The sequence below is a fragment of the Camellia sinensis genome, unplaced genomic scaffold (assembly GCF_055761805.1).
Source record: "Camellia sinensis isolate YWXY unplaced genomic scaffold, ASM5576180v1 Unanchor12, whole genome shotgun sequence".
Classification (NCBI taxonomy): Eukaryota; Viridiplantae; Streptophyta; class Magnoliopsida; order Ericales; family Theaceae; genus Camellia; species Camellia sinensis.
In genome coordinates this window covers 3,596,478-3,604,695 of record NW_028128998.1, presented here as the reverse complement: position 1 = coordinate 3,604,695, position 8,218 = coordinate 3,596,478, and the positions used below count along the sequence as shown (strand labels likewise).

The following is an 8,218-nucleotide window of genomic DNA, read 5'->3' as shown; positions in this document are numbered from 1 at the left end:
GCAAAGACAGAAGCTAGACAGTCCCAAAAAAGGCACTTTCACAGTTATAAACATGGCCAAACAGCAAGCATAGGTATGGCAAAAATAGCATGCAAGAATAGGGGCCAAGAGAGGGGTAATGAAGCAAGTGATATAAGAAAAATCCAAACTGAAAAATTTCCTTCTACAACATTGAAGAGGGACCAAAAATATGAATATTTGCAGAACTGTAAAATGGCTAAAACAGTATACAAACATGATAGAAATGTGATGCGAAATAAGGCTCAAAAGTGGCTATAACATGAGGTATGCAAAATGATCACCAAACAGAAAAAAAATGTTAATGAAACATGAAGTATAGGCCAAAATAAGACTATCTCTAGGCCTGTAAAATGGCCAAAAACAAAAGCATGGTAGGCTAACTAAACATGCAAGAAAACAAACCAAAAGAGAGATATAACATGAAGTGGCATATGGAGGTCCCAAACCATGAAAGGACCTGAATGAAAAATGAAGAATGGACCAAAATAAGGACTTTTTCAGAACTGTAAAATGGCCAAAAACATATGCATGGTAGGCTGCCATTGCATGCAAGAATAGGGAATAAAAGAGAGATATAAGGGTAGGTATAACATGGAAGTCCCAAATGGTGTTGAGCCCTTCTTCAATGTTGAAGAGGGGCTCAAAATAAGCCTAATATCAGTTTACAACATGCTCAAAAACAGATTAATCATGGGCCAAAAATAGCATGCAAAATTATGACATATAAGAGGATCAATGAAGCAAGTGTATCATGGAGGGCTCAAACAGGGTTGAGCCCTTAATGAAAAGTGAAGATGAGCTCAAAAGAGGGCCCTTTTCAGTTAGGTCCGGAGCTTGAAACAAAAAGCAAGTGGGGCTTACAAATGGATCAAGAAAAAGGGTCAAAGTGAAGAAATGTTACTCACCCTTGAAGACTAAGACTTTTGTTGCTTCTTGGACCAATTTGCAGCTCCTTTAGCCTTTGAGATGCCTTCCTTGTTGCTGGAAATGAGGTGGTGGTGGTAGAGCTTGGTGGTGTAGAAGAAATGGTGCTTAGGGACTTAGAGATTTTTCAAGAAATGAGAGGTATAGAGATGGAGTTGTGTATGGAGGCTTGAAGACCAAATTTTCTAACCCCAACAAATGATCTAGCTTGCTTGTTATAAGGGCCAAAGAAGGGGTGTAAAGGTGGGGGAAAAGGAGAGTAACTTTCGCCCACAAAATATCCCCCGGATAAAGATCTTTTCTGGGGGATAAAGCTCCACAGCTGTAAAGTGCACAGTGCAAGGAGCTCGGCCGACCTGGTACTTTTGCTGCAGGTGGCCGGCCGGCCACACCCCCTAGCCGGCCGGCTAGGGGTCAAAAAGGTCAATCAGATTTTCTGGCCGGCCACCAACTGGTGGTGTCCTCCTATCTGTGTACAACACAACCCTGTGGTTGAAAGTCCAAGAAAGTGGGTCCAAGGGGTTCAATATTAGCTCGGAAAGAGGGGTTCAAAAGGGTCAGGTGGAATTACTGGCCGGCCACCAACTTTTAGGGTCCTCTCATGTGTGCACATCACAAATATGTGGTTCAAAGTTCGAGAAAAAGGGTCCAAGGGGTTCAACATTAGCCCGGAAGGAGGGGGTCAAAAGGGTCAAGTTGAATTAATGTCCGGCCATGAACTTTTAGGGTCCTCTCATGTGTGTACATCACAAATATGTGGTTCAAAGTTCAAGAAGATACCCCCAAGGTGTTCAACATTAGCCCGGAAGTGCGAAAAACGGGCGCCGGAGGGCGTCGGAGGATGTATAACTGGTTGCTGCAACAATTACTGGCCTCCCACCCTTTAGTGACCTCCCCGGTGATAAAACAGAGGTACCTGCCAAACATGAACGAAAACCGATGCCAAACGAATGCTCGGGGGCCAAAACACGCAGTTCGGGGTCCCAAAAATGGGCTGCCGAGCACCGAAAGTGGCATTCGACCACGAAGTGGGTTTCTCAGACCCCAGTGTCCCTCAAAAGGGAGAAAATAGGAAGTATGCCAAAATTTAGAGCAAACGGAGATGGTTAGGCGGTCCCGAACCGAGGCATACGGCCTACGGTCCCGAAAAAAACCGGAAACCAGACTCCGAAATTGGCAAAATGGCCTGCGGCCACAAAATGTAGCCTACGGCCAGTGAGAGATGGTCTACAGGACCTCTCCCTCCCCTCAGGAAAAGAAACAGAGAAAACCGAGTCTGGTTCGCAAACCGAGGCAAGGCATAGAAGAGGGTTCGGAAGTCCGGAGGCAGGGCTCACGGCCGCGACTCTAAAACTTCTGAACGAGCACATTATGCAACATCACCAAGCGCTCAATCGGTGACGTCTGAGTCTTAAGGTCGGTCAAAAATGGGGTGTCTACAGTTGCCCCTCTTTGACAGAACTCGGAAGTCATAAGTGACGGGAGTGAATGTCAAAGCCCAGAGACGACCCATTTTTGACAAGGCCGAAGACTTAGACAAACAGACAGGATAAACAGAGATGCGCCCGCAGGCATGCCCGCAGGCAGGGGGCAAAATACAAATGATATGCAAGAAGCCGAAGATAACCCAATGATCATGCAAATGCAGCAAGCTGTAATGAAGCAAGTATTCGCAAATAGATGCAACAGTTTTAAGCAAGAATGCAAAGCAACAACTACATTTCATGCAGTTAAGAATGCGGAGGATTATTCAATCCTCGCCACGTCTCACACGGAGAAGATACGATACCTGCGCGATTCGTCTGGTCGCACCAGCCTCAATTGAACCGTACATACAATATCGTGCCTGCAAAAGAGAGAAACTCAACGAGCACAATATGCTAACAACATATATTTAATGTGATTCCGAAAGTTTGACACACGCAGCGCCGGTAAGTGAATGCCTCGCAATGCAAAAGTGGAACATCCGTGACAACGTATGCTCAAACATAGAGGTATGCCAATGTCAGGAAATGTGCATGTTAATGCGAGTATGCTCATGAGAACGCAAGATAATGTGACACGAGCATGAATCAGGGTGTCCGTTTGTCATGAAATAACGAGTATGGAAACGCGTGTTTCGGCGAAGGCAACTCGATCACGGCCTCCGATCCGCTTCTCGGAAAGGCTACAACTCATTCAAAAAGGATACACTTTGATTTCGATGAATGATGATGAGACATATGTCAGAACTTGAAGCTGAAGTCCCGGCGGAGCAATTTCGCGACTGGAAGTGTACTTTTCTTGAACTTTTTCAGGTCCCGGGAACTCCGATCTTCCTCAAAATTTGCAGGGAGCTAGGTAGGCATGTGGGGGACATGGCCGGCCGTTTATCTTCCCAAGGGGAGGTGGCCAACCGGTTTCTCATAAAGCAAATAGCTGGCCGACCAACTTTCCAAAAAACAGATAGCTGGCCGGCTAGAAAAGGGGGCCGGCCGGCCATATACCCAGATCCGAGGGCAGTTTGGTCTTTTTCACCTCCTTCCTTCATGCTTCTTCAACCAAGACCTTGAGCCTATAAAAGGCAGCCGAGGCCCCTTCCTTTCTTGCCTCCTACAACATTTTCTTCTCCAGATCTGAGTTTCATATGCGTTTTCCAACGCCCCGTGTAAATTGTTTTCGCAAAAACATTCAGTTTCAAGCACTTTGAAGCGATTAAATTCCGGCTTCGGAGCTTCTTTTTGCATTTTCGCTACTTGAGGTAAGTTTGTCTCAATATTTGGAAGATTTTCTCGGGAGTTGACTTTTGTTGACTTTTTATTTCCCGAGAGTTGACTTTTTGTTGACTTTTTCCAATTTTGGCTCATTTTTGCTTCTTTTGCAGATTCTTTAAAAATGGCGGGCAATTCTCCCCACGGCGGAGGTTTTCCAGGTGCCGGAGATGATTTCGATCCCATGACTCTACCCCCGAGGACCCGACCTTTTATTCCCGGGAGGTACCGTCCGCCAGCACATGTCCTCCCTCGTGCTGTCTTCCGTCACTTCACTAGCTTTGATGAGCGAGCACCCGTGGATCTGCTTCTCCGAGAGCCGGAGCATCACCTCTCTCATGAGGCCCGAGAGGTATTTACTTCATTTTCTGTATTTTTCCTAGATTTCGCACCTTTGCCATGTTTGAACACGCAGTTTAGCTTATGACATAGTACTTTGCTTGCATCCTGAACATGTAGTTTCAACACTCGAATTTCTGAACACTCGGCTCATTAATTAATTGTGAACACACAGCCCACATTAGAACACACGGCTCAAACACTGATTTGTCGAACACACAGCCCGAATTCGAAAGTGAACACACAGCCCACACTTTACATTTTCTGAACACACAGCCCAGATTAGATAGTGAACACACAGCCCACACTAGTTGAAATTTGAACACGCAGCCCAAACTTTAAATTTTCTGAACACGCAGCCCAGATTAGAGTAGTGAACACGCAGCCCACTCTAGTTGAAATTTGAACACGCAGCCCAGATTAAATAGTGAACACGCAGCCCACACTGATAGAAAGTTGAACACGCAGCCCAAACTTCAAATTTTCTGAACACGCAGCCCAGATTAAATAGTGAACACGCAGCCCACACTGATAGAAAGTTGAACACGCAGCCCAAATTTCAAATTTTCTGAACACGCAGCCCAGATTAAATAGTGAACACGCAGCCCACACTGATAGAAAGTTGAACACGCAGCCCAAATTTCAAATTTTCTGAACACGCAGCCCAGATTAAATAGTGAACACGCAGCCCACACTGATAGAAAGTTGAACACGCAGCCTAAACTTCAAATTTTCTGAACACGCAGCCCAGTTAATTAGTGAACACGCAGCCCACACTGATAGAAAGTTGAACACGCAGCCCAAACTTCAAATTTTCTGAACACGCAGCCCAGATTAAATAGTGAACACGCAGCCCACACTGATAGAAAGTTGAACACGCAGCCCAAACTTCAAATTTTCTGAACACGCAGCCCAGATTAAATAGTGAACACGCAGCCCACACTGATAGAAAGTTGAACACGCAGCCCAAATTTCAAATTTTCTGAACACGCAGCCCAGATTAAATAGTGAATGTAGCTTATTGCACTTCATCGGCATACAACCCATTTCATCTCATTGGCACACAGCCCATTCATTTCATCGGCACACAGCCCATTCATTTCATCGGCACACAGCCCAGTCATTTCATTATTGCCACATGTATTCATTCTGAATGCAGGTTGGTTCCCGCAGTGTGCGGGGGTATGGTTCCACCATCGCGTGGGATTGGTACGCCGAGCTCCCGGAGGCCGTCCGTGACTTGGTAGATTTGGCAGGATTAGGGCCTTTCTGCATCGGGTTGTCACGTTGTCCTGCCAAGAGGACACTGATGGCAGCCTTGGTAGAGAGATGGTGGGACACCACCAACTCCTTTCATTTCTCTGCTACCGGGGACATGACTATGACCCCTTTTGACTTCGCTGTATTGACCGGCCTTGACGTAAGAGGTTGGTCTATCCCCTATGATGAGGATATGGGCGAGTGGGAGGCCGCTTGGATGTATCTATTGGGGGCTCGCCCGCCCGTTGACAAGGTTTCTGGGAGAGTCCGATACACTTGGTTCTCTTCCCACTTCCGGCGGGCGGAGATGGTGCCTGAGACTCCCGAGGAGACAGAGCAGTATGCCCGTGGTTTCCTTATGTTCCTCTTCGGGACTACCCTGTTCGCCGACAGAGGGAACACAGTTGGGCTATACCTGCTGAGCGCTCTGGTTGACCTATCACAGGTCCATCGATATGACTGGGGTGGCGCCGGCCTGGCTACCCTTTATTTTTATATGAGCGCGACCTCCCGCGGGCGGGGCGATTTACTTGGCGGCTACTGGAGAGCCTGGGAGGTACTTTTCTGTCCCCTTGATTTACATTTCTGCTCTTCATTACTTGTATATTGCACACACAGCGCACTTTTACAGTCTGTATTTTGCTCTCGGCATTTCGTACTTACATTCTACACTGCTTTTCTCAGCTATGGGTCTATGTATACTTTCCATCATTAGCCCCAGAGCTGGAGGTGGCAGGGATTCTCATGACCCCATACTCACTGGTGTTCGAGGGCCCACACCGGCCGAGACCTCGAGAGACCCTCCTTAACCTGCGACAGTACTTTGACACTGTGCGACATTCAGAGGTACCTCAGAACTTTCAGTTCCTTTCATTTTCATCTTTGATTTGCTCTGTATATTCTCGATTTCTGATTGGTTTATGCATTTATCATCCGCAGATCACATGGCAGCCCTGGGTGTCCCTGGGTGATGGTCTCCGACTTCAGTATACCGGAGCGTCGGACATCTCCCAGTATAGGGTCCTGCTTGAAGGGCCGGTTGGCAGGGCATGGTTCCTGGGGGAACACTTTCTGCGCCAGGTATGGGGGTATCTTTCTCAGGATCCTCCCGCAGTACCCCCAGCCAGTATGCGGACCGCTGACAGGCTCCCTTACTCGGAGGTAGTCGGTGCCATGCTGGTAGTGATGCTTTACTATATGTTGAGGAGGGGGACTACGCCACTTACCGTCACATATATTTGATGCCTCCATTGACGGGAGCTCATATCCCGATGATGAGGCCTGCCGGTATGTCGTCCTCGGGCCAAGCTCGGGCTCGGGCTGCAGACGCCCCTTCTACTAGCAGGGCTGGTACATCTAGAGGTGGGAGTAGACCAGTTCCTCCGACTCCGTCGACTCATCCTCATCCCGGATGGCCAGATATGCCGACTGAGTTGATGGCGTGGCAGTATGGGGCTATCTCTCCGACTCCGATCCCGCTAGAGCCTCTGATGCCCAGTGATCGATACGCCATTGATCCGGACTCACCGCCGGTATGCTCCACTTTTTTCATTCATCATTCAGATGTTTAGACATTCTTTTGTTCACTGATGATTATGAGCTCATTTTTGCAGCCATCGCGAGGGTACATGGAGGAGGTGGTTGGACTGGTGGCCACACTCGAGGGCATGGTCCTGCGTAGGGAGGCACAGTTGTCTGTCGCGGGCATTCAGGTACCTTTCAGTTTTCTGGCATTTATCATACTTCTGATGACATGCTGATTTCTACTGCATCGATAGACTACTTGTGTAGAGCACATCTGACACACACCCCACTTGTACACTGTATTTACATGCACCCACTTCATGTAGCCTTTACTTGTATCTGCATCTGACGTATATATTTGGACTGATGTATTTGAATTGAACTCTTTGTTTTCAGATGCCTTCATGGTCTGGTCAGCCGCAGTTCAGGCCACCTGGGCCTCCTTGGGGAGCTGAGCCATCTGGGCCATTTCAGGGGACGGGGCCATCCCGGCCTTCCCGAGGAGCCGGGCCTTCTAGGCCTTTTCGAGGAGCTCGAGGAGGGCCCGTCCGCAGACGCAGGGCTCACGTTGTAGAGGTGGAGCCTGATGAGGAGGAGGAGGATGCTGAGGAGGAGGAGGAGGCTACCGACCGTCAGTCAGAGACATCTGCTGAGGAGGGGGGCTCCGGTTTTGGTGAGGCTGAGGGGGATCCTGAGGATGACAGCTCCGACTCAGATGGTGATGATGGTGCAGAGGTTGTCCCGCAGAAGAGGATGAGGAGTGCTTCTCGTTCCCGCTCCCGAGGACTTTGATGCTGCTATTTCCTGCTTTATTTTTCTTTTTGCTAGTAGTTTGTAGCACTTTGCACATTGTTAGGCAGTTTTATTTTTTGTAAAACTTGTACCTTTGTTTGTTGTAAAGCATGATGAAATGAAATAGCTTTTGAAAAGGTGTTTGTATTTTGAATTTTTAGCATCGTATCGCATTAATTTATTTCGCACAAGAAAAGAAATTGAATAGGAGTGTGCATTGTGTAATCACCAAGTCAAGTAGTGAACGGACGCAACAAACTAAACAACTCAACTTACTAAGATATAACAGGACCTTAGGAAGTTTACAACTCGATAAGCAAAATGCAACAACGTTGACAACGCAAATAAACAAGACTTTAAACGAAGATTGTTTAAACAGAGAACAATGACTCAAAAACACGAAACACGTCCGCCCGACAAACAACTCGATAAGCAAAACAACAACTCGATAATCAAAACAACAACTCGATAAACAAAACGATAACAGAGTGTACTTCTGACGATCTGGGCATCGGAACGCATCCGAAACGGAGGGAGATGAAGGCCTTTGAGTCTCCTGTTGCATGGAAATGCTTGGAACTTTCCCTCGAAGGGTAAAACAGGTCCAA

The 8,218-nt window shown here is 47.4% G+C and overlaps 1 long non-coding RNA gene across 1 annotated transcript; it reads left to right on the top strand.

The window, feature by feature from the left end:
* The first annotated feature begins 5,554 nt into the window (after nt 1-5,554).
* Nucleotides 5,555-6,430, top strand: LOC145814598 (uncharacterized). The gene is made up of 3 exons (XR_014357912.1): nt 5,555-5,850; nt 5,979-6,140; nt 6,234-6,430. It is a non-coding gene; the product is annotated as an uncharacterized LOC145814598 (long non-coding RNA).
* The last annotated feature ends 1,788 nt before the right edge of the window (nt 6,431-8,218 follow it).